This window comes from Geospiza fortis, unplaced genomic scaffold, assembly GCF_000277835.1.
Source record: "Geospiza fortis unplaced genomic scaffold, GeoFor_1.0 scaffold190, whole genome shotgun sequence".
Lineage (NCBI taxonomy): Eukaryota > Metazoa > Chordata > Aves > Passeriformes > Thraupidae > Geospiza > Geospiza fortis.
The window spans coordinates 6,013,763-6,030,193 of record NW_005054328.1 but is presented as its reverse complement, the minus strand read 5'-3'; positions in this window follow the sequence as shown (position 1 = coordinate 6,030,193).

The window sequence follows — 16,431 nt, the reverse complement described above, 5'->3', positions numbered from 1 at the left end:
TTTTTGCCTTTTAGACCCTGGGTATTACCTTGCAGTCCAAGTTTTCAGACATGAACCAAGAGAATGCATGGCCAGTATTTGGCACCTCACGAGAAGTGCCCTTGCTGCTTTCTGGGGGCAGATCAGGAGGGAAGTGAATCTCTCATTTTCATTCCTGTTGGAACAAAGCAGTCCTTTCATGGCTTTTATTCACTTTTTAGAATTCTTGGCTTTCACAAGCCTTGTGACTCCTGCAGTTCCTTAAATCCCACTCTAAGAGTGGTGTAAGCACTTCCATCTGCCTTGATATGGATTCTATAGTGTTGCAAATCATGGGCATTCTGCACGTGAGACAAGAGGCATTATAGATAATCCACCACAATCTGAAAATCTGAGTTTGATTTTTATCTCTGCTGTAGAATATTTGGCCTTGCCAAATAGAAAATTCGATTTGTTGTCAGGTGATCTATTAGGCTAAAACATGTGTATTTAAACACAATATTTATGTACAAAAAAAGCACCTCATTATAGTTTCTATTAAAATCTGATTTTCTTTGACTAGCTGAACCCCTGTGTTGTTCCATTTGAAAGTGAACAGGATTATTTTACTGAAACAAATTCTGAAACAGGTAACCATAGTGCATAATGCTCTTCTTTCAACCGAGTTTTTTTTATACTATTCCTCATAGTTAGTTCTACTTTAATACATGTGCAACATCATGCTGTTTCAATCTTAAGCTCTCCAATAATGAACAAAGGATATTTGTTCTCAGAAACAGCTAAGGTGGGTCATCTCTGTAGTCATCTGGGTATGTTCACTTTTATAAGACAGACAAGGAAGTTCTTGTTTTACTTTTAATCTGTGACTTTAATCAGTTTTCTATGGGCTTTCTCTTTAGTCTGGTTTCGTTAATCTGTTTGAATTTCATGTAATTCTCTCCACTTGTGTGTCACCATATTCCTGATGTCTAAGTAGTAGTGACCTTAAAGGGCTGCTCCTAGCTCAATTTCACATCACTGCTCTATTCTTAGGTGAGTATAGCTCCTCCCAATAGGTCTCTCAATTATCAACTTAATCTGATTGCAAAGTTCTTGGTTTATAGTGTTTGAAGGACTGAATAATTTGTGTTGATACAAGACACATCATATTAAGCTTTAAAGCTTGCACACACCAGGTTGAGAACGTCCAACTGACAACGTTCACAATCTCTTTTCAAAGTTCAGTTGGGATCGAATTAATTTAAAATGTAAGCACCCTATAGGATGAGATTTAAAAGACAACACATTAAGTATTGATATGAGTGTCTTTCACAAACACAGAATTCAGGATCAAGCTTTGACCTACACTATTAAAGCAGTAACTTGCAGATTTAGAGAAATGGGCCTTTGGAGCAAAGCAAGGATTTTCATGCCTGTATTGACTCCACTTGTTGCAATTCTTTATTTCTGAAGACCTTCAATATTTTCAGCCAGCTCTGAAAATTACATCCCCTTTTACTTCATCCTGAAGAATATCCTCTTCCTCCTAAAGTTAGAATTTTTGAAGGAAGCCCAGACTAACATTAAAAGCTTATTTCTCAGCTTTGCAGATGACCCTTAATGCACAAACTGCTCTCAGAAGTGCCTGTGAAATTCTGGAAGGATGTTTTGATGAAAGATGACTGATCATTTATTTGACCACTTTCTTACACTGGAGGTTTCACAGCATTCTAGATAATGGACATCTAGATAGGCAAATAAATATAGAATATCAAAAGGAAGAATATAAGTTTACTGCCTGCTAAGATCTGTATCCTCTCTATATAAGACTTCTTCTAGAACTGTCTGGAAAATACCCACAATGTAAAACTTCCCCCAAAAGCTTGAGTTAATGACTCCACATCAATGGGTATATCTGGCAAGAAATCTGTTTATGTCCCAGTCAAGTAGAACCTGCCCAAGTCACACCTTAAAACATGAGCAGCAGATCAAACATTTACACAATACCTGACTGGAATGCTATTGTACTTAGGGCTTTCAAGAAATAGCCTCTTTGTTCCTGCATTGCACCCCCTACCTCTAATGAAGACACGTCTGTGGGTGAGGCAGTCATTGGACTACTTTGCTGGTCAAAAATTTTCTATCCCAGTGACTCAGAGCAGTCTTGCAATGAGCTGCAGAAGAGACTCGTGATCAGCATATGAAAAAAAAGGTGTTTTTATGTCCCATTGAAGAGTTGGGTCTAACTAGAGGCCTGCAGCTGAAGGAAAGTCTTATCTGTACTGACAGGCAATGTTTTTACCATTTGAAGTCAAGAGAAGAAGAAAATACAACAGGTAAGAAAAATGGGCTATGCTTACAGTGTGAGGTGTATGTGTGAGGGGGAGATAAAGCTGAGAGATGACTGTGCATGTGAATATAACATGGAGCTCCTGGACCAGGTCTAGTGGAGGGCAACAAAGATGTTGAGAGGACTGGAGCATCTCTCTTACAAGGAAAGCCTGAGGGAGTTGTTCAGCCTTTAGATGACTGAGAGGGGATCTCATTAATGTCCATCAGTCTCTGAAAGGAGGGTGCCCAGGAGGATTGAATTAAGCTCTTCTCAGTGGTGCTGAGCAATAGGACAAACAGCAATGGGCAGAAACTGATGGACAGGAAATTCCACCTGAATATGAGGAAGAACTTCTTTACTGTACAGGTGACCACACACTGGAACAGATTGCCCAGAGAAGTTGTGGAGTCTTCCTCACTGGAGATATTCAAGAACCATCTGGACACAATCCTGTGCCTTGTGCTCTAGGATGACCCCGATGGAGCAGGGAGGTTGGACCAGATGGCCCTCTGTGGTCCCTTCCAATCTTACCCATTCTGTGATTCTGTGTGACTCTGTAATTCAATGAAGAATTCCTGCAATTTCTGCATTTTTTTCAAAATTTCTGCAACTTTTTTGCACTTTTTGGTACCAGTCCTGGTTTCTTTGACTCTGAATATGGTAGATTAGCCAAAGCCACTTAAATATTTTAAAAAATAAAAAGTTGTGGTTGCTCCCGTCTATGTGCACATAGAGTGACACTGCATCACAGTCACTTTCAGGGAGAGGGAGAAAGGAATTCCTCCAAAATATTCAAGAAATTCCTGCCTCCAGCATACATTCAAGAGGGTGGCTTTCCAGAGTTGTAAATCCTTTGGCAGACTCACCATTTCTGATCTACACATATCAGATTCATTAAGACAGCCTGCAAGGAAAGGGCAAAGGAGAAAAGTTTTGCTATCCTCAGTTTAAAGTCATACTGATACCCACTGACATCCAGCTTTTCCAGCATATTTTGGTGTCAAGCCTGCATGACTTTTTACTGGAAGGACAATTTCCATTTTTAAAAGAGTTCAGTAGAAGGTGCTGTAAGAACATTATTGCCAGGAGCTGTGGAAGGAGACCTGGTGCAGTGCACAGTGACAAATCCACACAGCATGTTCGAACTCAGAAACTCCTCAATGCCATATGTTGGATTTAACAAAAAACATCATGTACAAGAGGAAAGAGGCCTGTCAGGAACCTACTGAGAACCAAGAAAAAGCCACCACCTAACATCAGCTGCCATCCTCCTGTGGGGTTATAATGGTTCTTACTGTTCTCCTGGGCTTTAGACAGCATTGTACCCCTCACGTTTTCCAGCCTGCTTCCTGTACCAGCATTTGGGTAAGAACAGATAAGTAAATTGCAGGAAAACAGATCTTTTTGTCCTAAGTAAGGCTGCAAGGCAATTAAAATATGATGATTTTATGTTACAGATTACAGTATCCAAAAAAGTCGTTTTTTCACTAGAGGAACAGAAAGATACGCAGTTTTAGTATTCTTAGAGGAAGAACAATTTTATTAAAGGAAAAATAATTTTAGTAAACAAGAAAAAAAGATGCAAGCAGCAGGGCCTTCAGGAACTTAACAAGGCTTATGGACTTCAACTCTTATTATTCACTTCCAAATGAGCTCAGTTCTTTCAAGAAGTCTTTCAATACCATGTATGTCCTTTTACACTGCCAGACTTTCAAGACCCACTCCAAGTCACTCAACATATTGCTGCTTAGATAGAACCAAGCATGGGAACAGATGAAACTGAGGCTTTCAGGCTTTTACAATATTAGAAGCTTTTTGTTCAGGAGGATCTTTGAACCATGTACATTCTAACACCTTAACCTTGGATTTAAAGTTTAAAAGATTGGGGGCACATACTGAAAAGACCTCTGCTAGTGTGGTGTGTGTAGAGAATCCCAGGATATTTTCCTTCTGAATGGAATAAAAGAAAGTTTTGCTGTCTTTTTGGCAGCTTCCCAGGAATCCTCTGGCAAGATCATAGTGGTCCCACATCATACTATGAAAGGAATCCAACTCCCCATTGTCCTTGGTGAAAGCCCTGAAGAGGATGGTCTCTGCTCAGTGCAGAATTGGCAAGCCTGCAAGAACATGTGTCAGCTTGCACAGCAGAGACACAGATCAAGGCCTCAGTCACAGGGGTGCACCTCTAATTGACCAGCAATAATGTCAGGGAATTACAGTTCATGTCCCATATGCAGCAGACTGGGTGGCTGGTGGTTTCTGTAACATTGCAAGGTTTCCAGCAAAGTCACCCAGGAACTCTCCAGTACCTGCCAATAGAGCCCTTTTTGGCAGCAGAATTAAAAGAATAAGAACTTACCCTTGGCAGCAAAGTTAGTAATTCTAAGCTTTCACTTACAAAGCTCAGCTTACTGAACTGAACCCAGTATTACAGCCTTGTCTGAGTCATGCTTTGAAACACAGTTTCTTTCACATGGTTTATGAGATGGAATGGGAATTTTCTGCTCTTGGACTACAGCAATCATTTTCATCAAATGTAGTTTATTACAGATGAAAGGATCAGTCCAGCTTGTGATGGAGATCAGATTTCTCTCATTAACAAATACAGCATTCCAAACCATTTAGGAGTCTTTATCCAGGAGAGGTCAGCAAGCCTTCTATAGAAGCCATCTGTTTAATAACCAAGAGATGGATATTATTGAATATATACCTATATTCCTGAATGTTAATCAGTTTCCATTCTCAACTATCCATAGACAAATTACCATTTATATTTAATCAGTACCTAAATAGAAATGGGAAACTAACACAAGCTGGTTACAAGAATAATCATTTCACAGCTATCTTCTAATATTGATTAAACACATTAAGAAATGGGGAGATTTTTCATTTCTTTGAGCTGGCTCCTCTTCCTCATCACAGTGATGGCACCGGTTGTCTTTGCTTTCTGTTTTTTCATTGGCACAAGGATGCAATGTATAAATATAGATTAAAGTCAGAAGACAAACACATTTACAGGTTTGGGGTTTTTTTCTGTTGTGAAATTCAGCAGTTGCCCTGTAAAAAGAAACACACCTGAGGGAGTTAACTTTAACCTAAGCTCATCCAAGTTATTATTCAAAAGTGACCACTAATGTGACATTTAATTTCTAGTGGGGAAAGAATTTTAACACACACACACACACACCACAAAACAGTCAATCTCACAGATAAGTTTAGGAGAAGTTTAACACAGACATTACAGCAGCAGCTAGTTTCTCCTCTGTATTCCCCACATGACTCATGACAATGCATTAAACATGCCAACAAGCATTTACCTTGTTCTCTATTGAATCAAGAGCAAAGATCCTGTTTTATAAAAAAGATCTACAAATATATATGTTGACTGGACTCACAACTCTCTCTTCTTAAAATGGAATTCATTATGTGAAAATGTGGTCTTACTTGAAAGTAATGTTAATGTCTTTTTAGCAAGGTGAGGGACTTTTTAATATCTGATTCAGAAAGTGAAGGAACTTAGCCTGTTTTCAACATGTAGCTCCAAATCCAGAATAATTTTCCAGTTTTAATAAAAAACCTCTCCTTTTGTATAAAGGGGGAGAGGCTGTACTAAGAGTTACTCCTAAAGGATCCTATTTAGTGCTGCCTTGCAGCCCTAGAGTGAGTACCTTGAGGTAAAATGACACTTGAGCTCCAGTGCTGACCCAGCTGCCATTTATTTTGATACTAACCTTGCCAGTGCTGGAAATATTTCAGGTTCTAGTTTATGCTTTGACATATCTGAGACACATGCACCGTGGCTCTTTGGGATTAGCAAGTTTACAGGCCTCACACCTTTATGACACCTTATGTAGCATTTGACAGCAACTCTTCATAAAGGCCTTCTTCACAAGAGCCATAGGCTACACTTTCTTTCCCCCCAGGACTGCTCACCTTTAGATGACTTGTATGCATGTTTAACCATGGCAGCTCCTACTACAACTTCACAAGAGCCTCCACAAGTTTCTGCTATAGATTTTTCATACTTTTTATGCTGAAGTACCAGGTAAGCTGTATAAATATTTAATTTGAAACTCATTATCTAAGGTGTTACTATAAAGACTGTACCACAGCCTTGGTTATAAAGTGCCTGAAATACTGCGAGCCAGTGCCCAAAAGAAAATGTTCTCTACTTTTATGTAGCTAAATGAGAATTGTAAGAACATGAGCTTTGAGAATGCAGTTGCCCAAAATCTTCTGTGTTGGTTCTATGTAACAAACTAATGAAAAGGCTCAGAGAAGCATTACTACCTCCCTTTGCAGTACCTTTCCAGTGTTACACCTTCCTCTTCCTCAAACACAAAGGGCTCTTGTGTATTACATTTACAGGCAGTTTTGATTTTAGACAAAATAGGATTCACTCACATTCTCATAGCCATGGATTCATAAGCAAGAACATGCTCATGCCAGGTAGTCTGACCAGGATTCACTGCGGTGACACAGTGGACAAAGGAACATACCTGTGGTGATGTTGTCACCACAGCAGGGCTGGAAGTCAGGTCAAAGGACATTAGCATAGCAGTGATGCATTTACGCACATAACCGCTGCTTACAATATCAAGAACACTTCTGTCTGAATTCATGGTTTATTGAAAAGCTCTTGAGTGCCCCAGAATTATGCTTTGAATATAGAATTTATGGTGAGGGAGACCTTCTCGCTAGCTTACTTAACAGGTGTTGGCATCTCGATTCCTCCAACCTGTGGACAGTGAAAGTCACAAGCCAAAAAGTGCAAGCATTTGGTGTTCAGAATGAAGATGTTAAGCCTTAGAGGAAGAGGTTGGGAGCTTCAAGAGACAATTTCCAAAGTTACTTAAAGCTATGTCTGTATACAACAGCTTGTGTAGATCAGATATCAAGTCAGACTGGAAATGTAAGAGAATGTGTATCCCACTGCACATTATTTTGAGAGTCGACTCCTCAGTAATTTTCTCATGACAGCTCTAAAGATTTAAAGCATTTAAATATTCTAGTTCATGTAACCTAAGAATTAATCTCCTCTTATTTCAACGACCTTTTTCAAAAGTCCCTAAATTTCATTCCTGTATATGAAGAATGTGTTTATAATACAACAGTATGAAGAAAAACAACTTCCCTCAAAATATAGGAAAGATACATTCAAATTGAGATCATTAGTGATACTAGAAATGTCCTTTGTAACAGAGAAATTAGATGCAACACCTGAAAGGTCACTAAATATGAATGGTGATGCTGTCCAGGTAGAAGCAGGAGAGCAGAAAACAGGATAAGATGGAATCATCTAGTCAGCTGACCCAGAAATAAGCATATTTAGCAGACAGACATACTTAGTAATTTAATGGAAATGTGACAGAAGTACTTAAGGTGCTCACTAGAATAGCTAAGTGTCTCAGCATCAGATTCCTATCAATATAATGAAATGACAAAATCGTTCAAGGTGAAGTTTAAGGCTGAAGGTCCAGATCACTGACTTTTAAATCCATATTGAAAATCAGAACTGGCTATAAATCAGGATTATAAAACTCATACTAAAGAGGGACTATCAGAAACATATCAAAGATGGTTAACACCTTAGGTATAGAGTCAAAGTGGGTCAGATTCCAGACTCAGAGTTAAACTACTCTTTTACAAAACCTATTACTTGCAATACTTGGTTAGACTCAAAGTTAAATTACTCTTTTTCTGAAATCTAACCCCTGTAATGTGCAGCACATCAGGTAAAAAATCCCAAAACCCCGAAACCCCAGGTATCATTGTGGGATACCACAGGCAACACAGGGAAGGGACTGCAGCTATTATCACCAGCAGATACAGCACCCAGAGCTCTACAATTAATCTGACATCAGCAGTTTAAGTTGCCAAGAAGCCACGAAGGAAAACAGAATGAAGTGGAATAGCCTGTTTATACTGTGGATTAAATTTTTGAATAAACAAATTGGAAGTGCCTGTGCCTTTTGGAAAGCTGACTTGAAGAAGGAATAATGTAATCTTACAAGAAAAATAATGGAAAAATATGGTGCTCAGACACCTTGATGAGTAGGATTTTTCCCTAGTCACTCAAGTTTTAGGAAAAGCAACAGCAGACTGCAGCTACACAGTGGAAAAGTCCAAGTATACAAAAGAAAGGCAAGACCCAGCAATAGGAATGAGGCTTGGAGTTAGATTACTAGCTGTTGTTAGTCAAGCTGTTTACCTTACTCTTGGTTTGCTCACAGACCCAAAGACAGCTAGTTGATTGCTAGTCCCAGTAAACTGCAATGAAGGGAGCACAGGTTTTCTCACTTCTGAGGATGTTGCCATCATTGTTATTGGCTCAGTCCTCCTTCTAGGATTTGTCTTTCTCTCTGGTCACTGCTGACACATGCCCAGGCAGAACCCTGCCTAGATATCCCCAATACACCGATGTACTGTACCTACTAGCCAGTATTAATGCCAGCTGTTCCAATATCTGCATCTTCCACCAGACACTTGCTGCATTCTGCCATCGGTCACTCACTTTGTTTTCCTCCATATGTATTTTAAGTAGCAGCAAATGTAATGCTGCACTTCTGTTAATTAAGCCCAGAGAAGGAAATCACACCAGTAACTCCAGTCCCAATGGCTGGGTTTCTCTCAGTGTGGCTCCCCCTCCACCCAAGCACAGCCACGGTGCATTCATTCTGCGCTCTGGTGCCCATCAGGCACTTCGGCTCCTTAATTGCCTCACACGCACAGACCGCGTGCACTCACATTCCAAATGCTACCAGCCTCATTAGTTCCGTTCACACTTCATTTCTCCATGTGAGGCATTCAAAGGTTTCACAATCTGCATATCTTCCTTTTAAGATGTCACAGAGCTCTTCTGCAGACCTTTGAGGGATTAACGAGCAAGATGTCTCCATTTTATTAATTAGCTGCTTCTCAGCCATACTCCACAGCTCTCTACTAGTTCAGCAGCTCAGCTACAGTAATTAGACAACCTACTTTTCAGTCTTCCATAACACTGCCTTAGAGAGAAAGTCTGACTGTTCCTAAGACTGTGGTATTTTCTGGCAATTATTAGACATCTCCTGAATGACTAATAGAGAAATCCTGCTTTCTGTATTATTCACTGCAGCATTACATCTCCCCAGTCTCATGCACTCTGCTGTCAATATGTGCCATCACTGGCACTCGAGTGTCCAGATGTTATCTGAAAGATTCTTTATTTGCATCGTTCAGACATAACAGTCATAAAGAATGACCCCCTCAGAATCAGAGTTGCAAGTAACAAGGGTAGTGTTACTTCTTATTTTGCAATACTTCTCAAACAGGAACAAAATCAAGCCAACAAACACATGCTGTCTCTGCTTCATGCAATGGAAGGCTTGCTTGTATGTCTGAGCCCACAATTTTTTTAGCTACCTGTAGCTCATGTATTCACAGTACCTGGCATGCAGAAATCTAAAGAATATAAAATGGCCTCTTTTTTTTAACATGGCAGTCAATCATAATTAATATTGTGCAGTGAGTACAACTACAAGGGAAAAAAATCTCTTAAATTGCACTTACTTACTTTACTTGCTAAAATATTTCCTTGAAATACCAAATAGTGTCCATGGTGAATAGCCCTCCAGATGCCATAGCAATCCTACTGCTTGCTATCTTGTCTATTTATCTACATTACCAAGCTACTCATTTAGGCCAAGCTGTGGCTTCTTTCATCTCTCCAAAACCAAGCACATAGACTTAAGAGGACATGCTGTTTCTAAGTGGAACAAACACACCTTCAACTTAACACTTGAAAGCAGTAAAACAAAATGTTTTTCCCTTCCCAAGAGGCAACGAGAAGCAATGCCAGGGTCTGACAGACTGTTATGAGCTGTATGAGCTGTGCATACACTGCTGAGTAAGTCCATCCCAGAGTAGAGTATGTCGGCAGCATGGATATGTACAGACACAGCTGGCCAGATCTGAAGCTCCTGCTGCCTGTCTCCAAATATGCCTCCAAAGGCTGTAGATCAAGAAAGGCCTGGGATGTGCACTCACCAGGACCCTTGGTCTTGTCTGGATGAATGAGGTGTCCAGGACTAAGGTCCACCACAGACAACACTTATTCCTGTAGCTCCCATGGTTTGTATCAGTCCCTGCCACTGTATCCCAGATAAAAAGCGGGCTAACCCTTTAAGACAGGGTGACTTCTTCCTTCCATGTGATCAGTAAGGCATTGCAGAATGATGATTATATTATGTCCTCCCTAGTAGAGAAGAACTAACAAGTCTACTTAGCTATCAGTGTTAAGAGAACCTGTTGAACTGTTTGTTCAAGGAAAGTTGAAACACTTCAACATTATCTTGGTTTTCTAACATGCAGCTTGCAGAATTGCCCTTTACGTTGCCTAACACACAGAGACACACGCATGCAAACAGTGTGTTATGTGCAGTTTATGCATTTAATTAGACAACTGTGAACACGAAGTTTGGATTTTTTCAGCATGGATGTAAGAGGGAAATGAACATGGAATGTCAGTTATCCACAGAGCTTCCATAATTCAGAGAGGTAAGGCTTTACAGACACGTCAGAAATAGTGCCAGAGTGTGCCAAATATCTGTTTGAAGTATTTTATATTAATTAAACTGTTCCACAAGAAAGCAGTGACTTCACTGTCTTCACTTCTTAGTTTGGTAGAGTGATGGACTTTGAACTATCCTACACTTAAAACCCCACTTCAATCACTCATGCATTGATGTGTTTGCTTAGACAGATGATGAATAAATTTTCCACTACCAGCTGTCCAAGTTCACTGTTAGTTAGCACTTAGCTAACCTTAGCTCACTAAGGTTAACACACCTTTTAAGATGAACTGCAAGAAACAAATGCCAACAAATATAAAACATGCAATTACTTCAGTTATATCTGTCTCTTATTTTGTTTCAGCTATAGAATTCTCCACCTGGGAATTCTCCCCAGCCCTTACTCCCTGGAGCCAGTATTATCAGGGCAAATGGTACACATCCACATCCTGAGCACTCAGGTCTATGAAAATATGTAACACTCTTATCCCAAGTAACTGAATGGTTAAACACAAGGAACTAGGATTCTGCCGGCTACTGTCAGCAGATATTATGACAGCAAGAGAGAGAGCTCCCTTGGAAAACAGCTCCATAAAATGGAATGAACTCTGTTGAAAACTTAAGACCACTGCAAACCTCCTGCTTTTCCTCTTGAGGTGCCAAGTGCATTGCTCTGACTGCCTGCAGTATAAACAGATAGCTATTTAGAAACTTGTATAAAATAAAATTCCAAAGCAAAACACTCCAGCAATTCTCTGTGAGCCGTTCATCATCTGGTGGGAGGCTGCAAGACTACGGATGGCAGGTGTCAGACGCGCTGAGTAACGCCTGCCTGAGGAGCGCTCGGGTGCTCCGGCAGTGAAAAGCTCCGAAGTGGTGCAGAGAGCAGGAAGGCTCAGATCCAGAAGGATCTCTTTGTGTATTTCAGTCTTTTTTCAGATATCCAAAAAGCCATATAAAGCATGAGTCAAGCATATAGAGAAACATAAACCTACAGCTGGCATGCTTCATTTAGGAATATACGTATGTTGGCAGTTTTCCTTCTCCTCACTTAGGGTCGAGTCAGCCAATCTGTTAAACACTTAACTAGCTTTGATGGACACAAACCTTCAGGACAGATTTAAAGTTAAGCCTGTACTTTACTGCCCTTAGGAAATGCACCTAATCATGAAACAATGCCTGACAATGAACTTAAAATGAAATCCATAAACTTCATGCAATAAAAAAAGGTAGTGAAATCTTCTGAAAGGGAATTAAAAATCCAGCCAGCTCAAGCTCACATCTCATCAAGCACAAAGCCAGTCGCTTTTCAGGCTAAGTACTTCTTCTGGCACTAGAGTTCAAATCTCAGGTGAATAAAGGTCCTGGCTATGGCAAGCATTAAAAAAAAACCAAAAAAATCCAAACAAAACTTTTTTATTTATTATTATTCAGAATGACAATCTTGTTGTCAAGCACTCAGTTCTGTCATGCTGGCTATTGCCACAGTAATGAAAGCATGTTGTGCCTTGATGACACAGCTCTTCCCCTGTCCATTTTATCAAGCAGTGAAGAGAAAATAATTGAAAAAGAGAAGGTCTCTGGTCTTCTGGGTATGTTTCACACTGTGCGTGTCAATGCAAGGCTGAAGCCTCATGCCTCCAGGCAGGCATGGCACTCACCCTGCTGCCAGGGCTCTCAGGACATTGATAAACTCTTGATATCGTTTAAATCAGAAACCAAACATTCCTCTTCACAACACACATTAAAAAACCGTGCACAACGTAATTTCTGCAAAACTTTACACTGCTGATCAGAAACTTCTAAGATAATCAGACACAGCATATACTTCAGATTCTTCCTAGATCCTCAAACATATGAATGCTACCATGACCCCTTCATCACTGAGGTTATCATTGTGGTATGCCATGAAAAAATCAAACCTCAGGAGACTGTACAGAGCTTCAGTCTATGGTCAGGAGCCAGAATCAGGTGTAAGAAGGTGAGATTCAGGATTAAATATCCCAGCTGCGTCCTGTTGAAGGATGATGGGATGATCTGTGCAAATGTTAAACCAAACATAGTTCTTACCTAAGTACTTGAGCTTCAGAAAACATCTGCTAATGGTCTTGCAGCTCCTTTGCCTTTCACGCTTCATTATGCCCAACTCAGAATGCTTCATGCACGGCAGAACAGCTGACCTTTTTCTTCCCTGAATATACTGGAGTTACTAATATGGAGCAGTTCTTTCTTACTAAGATGTAAATGCATTCATGACTGGCCAGAACACATAGAAACAAGAGGACTTTGGGTTTTCCTAAATCTCAGATTGCAATAAAACAAAGGAATTTCAGAAATGAACTTTCCCGGTACCTTACAATGAGTTTAATGCTGTGTTCTGGAAGGTTTATACTCCTGAATCTGATCAAAAGCAGCACTGGGAGGTGGTGGTGGTACCCTTTTTAAACACACAGCACAACAAAGGAATCCAGATCAGAACTTCTGATCATTGTGATGTTCCAGTGTCATTCTGTAATAGTTACTAGAGTGTCAGAACTCTACTCCTGACAGATCTCATTTGCAGGCAAAACTCTTACTGTTACTACAGAAAACACGCAAGCTGGTAAAAGGAGAAAAATCATTGGCAATTGTTTACCAAGTTAGCTGAAACATTTGCTTTCCAATTAGGATTTAAACATGCTGACAATTCAGTAGCAGCCAGGAGACAGATGATAAGGGAGGGTTTAATGAAGTGACCCTTTCCAGCCTGAATGCAGCTTCCTGTGCAACAACTGTTACTGGGCAAGGGCTGGTTTCACCCACAAAGAACTAACTTTCCCTGGTAATAGTTAAACAGCATCACAGTAGGCTTTGGCCCTTTAATTGTTTAATTGCTTTTTTTGTTGAATGCCAACAAGTCCCATTCACACCACATAATCTAAGGAGATCTTAGGAACAGTACAACAGCTACAGTTTTGGATATTTTAATCATAGCATTTTGTTGCTCTTCTTGGAAAAAGATGTGAAAGTCAGCACAGACAGTAAGGAACTGGCAAAAACCTCATAGAGCCTCTGCCCAGGAAATAATTTTGACTCATAGTTTTTGTCAAGCCAGTTATCATCCCTTATAGATAATTATCACTGTACTGAAGACTGAAATTGAAAAACACAGAACAAAAGAAACTATACTGGCGCTGTGTGTTTGTCCTCTAGATGCATAAGGGGTGTCATGCTTTCAGAGCTGAGCAAACAAATTTTGGTATCAAAGCAGTTTTGTTTGGGTGGGGTTTTTGTCCCTTTAATCCCTATACACACATTGTTCTTATGATAAAAATCAGGAACTTAAACCAGCAAATGCCTGTGTTGATACTGTAACATTCATTAACCTACCACATACCTCTATGTATTTGCACTGCTTTATCTCTTTTTTATACATAAATTGTGTATCATTAGCAGTTATCTGCACAGCAGCTGCCAAAGAAATAATAGGACAAACTTAAATACCTATTCTTTCTTCAACCTTTCTAAAGTAACCTGGTCAACCTGAGTCCAGCCAACATTCCAGAGGCCCTATCTCAGACAGCTTTTGTAGGAAGTGTCACTGGCATGTACATGCCTACACCCTGTCCAGGTCAGTCTATTATCTTTTATGCCTCCAGTCCCGCTTTCTTTTCCCCAGTAACTGCCAGATCCATATTCACTTCACAAAACATAACTGAAAATCTTGAGAACATAAATCTTGCATTATTCTCAAATAAGAGAATGGGCTTTCAATTCATCTGCAGACATCTGCAGAGGATCAAAGCATGTATTCCAGAAGCCTATAGAAAAACAGGTAAAAATACTTACCTGTAGCACTGATTTGGGAATAATTTAGTCAAATTCATGCAAACATATGAGACCTGTGCATTTTAATGAACTGAAAAGAGCTAAAATCCTGCGCAACCGTTTTTAAAAGAACAGATTTATTCTAAAGATCCTTCACAAACATAAAAAAAAAATATTCTGATGTTCTGCAGGATATGCACAGCATGTGAGAGTCCTGAATATTTGATCATTTCACCTGGAAATTCCTTCACCAATCAAAAGGCAAGTAGTTTCCTCACCTGCAAACTTAGATTTGCCCAGGAACCTTGCTGTTGTAGGGCAGCAGGCTCACAGAGAAGAATCTGCTTTTAAAGGCTGCAAAAACGCCCCTTTAAAAAAAAAAAGCTTTACTATAGGTAGACCTCACTTCCCTTCTCAGGAAGGAGGCAGTTTAACCAAAGCCCCACTGAATTTAAGATACAGTTAACTCTAAAACAAGAACAGGAGTAAACTTACAGATTCAAAGTGAAGGACAGAGAAATCCCATGGTGCAACTGCTGTCCCGCAAGGCAGCCAGTCACCTTTTTTATCTTCAGTACCAAAATCTTTTGATAAAACCCAAAGCAACTCCCAGAATGGTAAAGCAGGAGTTCCTGCATGTTCCTTCTCTGGCCTGACAGAAGCCACCTTGGTTGGAAGAGGGTCAACAAAGAGGTCTCTCAGCCCCTGGGAGCCCTCGTTGGGTCTGCAAATACAAGAAACTGAATGGAAAGCTGCAACATAACATCAGTAAGGGTCCATGGCAGAAACAGGTCACAGCCTGGTACGTGTCCTCCTACCACATGTTCTGGAGTCTGGTTAATGGGACACTGTCAAGGAAACGTCAGGCACCCAGAAGCAGCTGGGAAGCTCATGGGAGAAGGACTCGGTGCTGAACAGGAAGACACCTGCCTCTACAGTTTGCTCAAATGCTCACAAGGGACCACCACATGTGCTAGGGAAACACAGCAATGCCCACCCACCCTCCAGCCGCACTCACAGAAGTACCTGGGGATTTTAGACTTTCCATTCCTTATTCTGAGTTCAGTAACCTGCAATAAATTAATATAATGTACTTTGCAATACAGAGAAATGAAATTTTTGAATGCAGTTGATATAAGACCAGTCCAGCTCACTAGTCAAGATTATACAAACTGGCCAAGCGGGAGCTGAAGCTATCAACTGGCAGGCTGAAGCCAGCCTGCTCACTGATCTGTCATATGGTGCCAAACAGAAAGGATTATGGCTGAGTTCCTCCTACCTTTCTCTTACCAGCAGTACTTGTTTCACTTTTTCTCTATTTGGCTACTCATTTACCTTTTTTATTTGTAAGGAAGAGTAGATTAAGCATCCAAGAATTATTTTGGCCAGTATTTTACAGTTTCCTTTATGAAATAAAACCCTTCACCAATTGCTTCATCAGATCTTCCTTGCCTTAAAATTAGTTTACTTGCACCACTGTTATCAACAGAACATATCTAGTTTTCTTCTCAAAGACAATACATTTTTCATTCTGTTAAAAATATATATAAACCTCTGACTTCATTTAATCAAAGCAAAGAGAAAGCTGAACTATCATGTCAGTTTCTAAGGCATTTACTAATACTGATTGAGGTCCAAAGTGATTTCATGTCTTCTGACAAAGATCTCTGTGGAGATCATAGAGGGCAATTCTTAAAATCACTTTTATTTTCAGATGTATCTTTACTGCAGTTTATTTGTACAGGCACAGCATTTTATAAAGGATTGGATTGGATTAAATAGCAA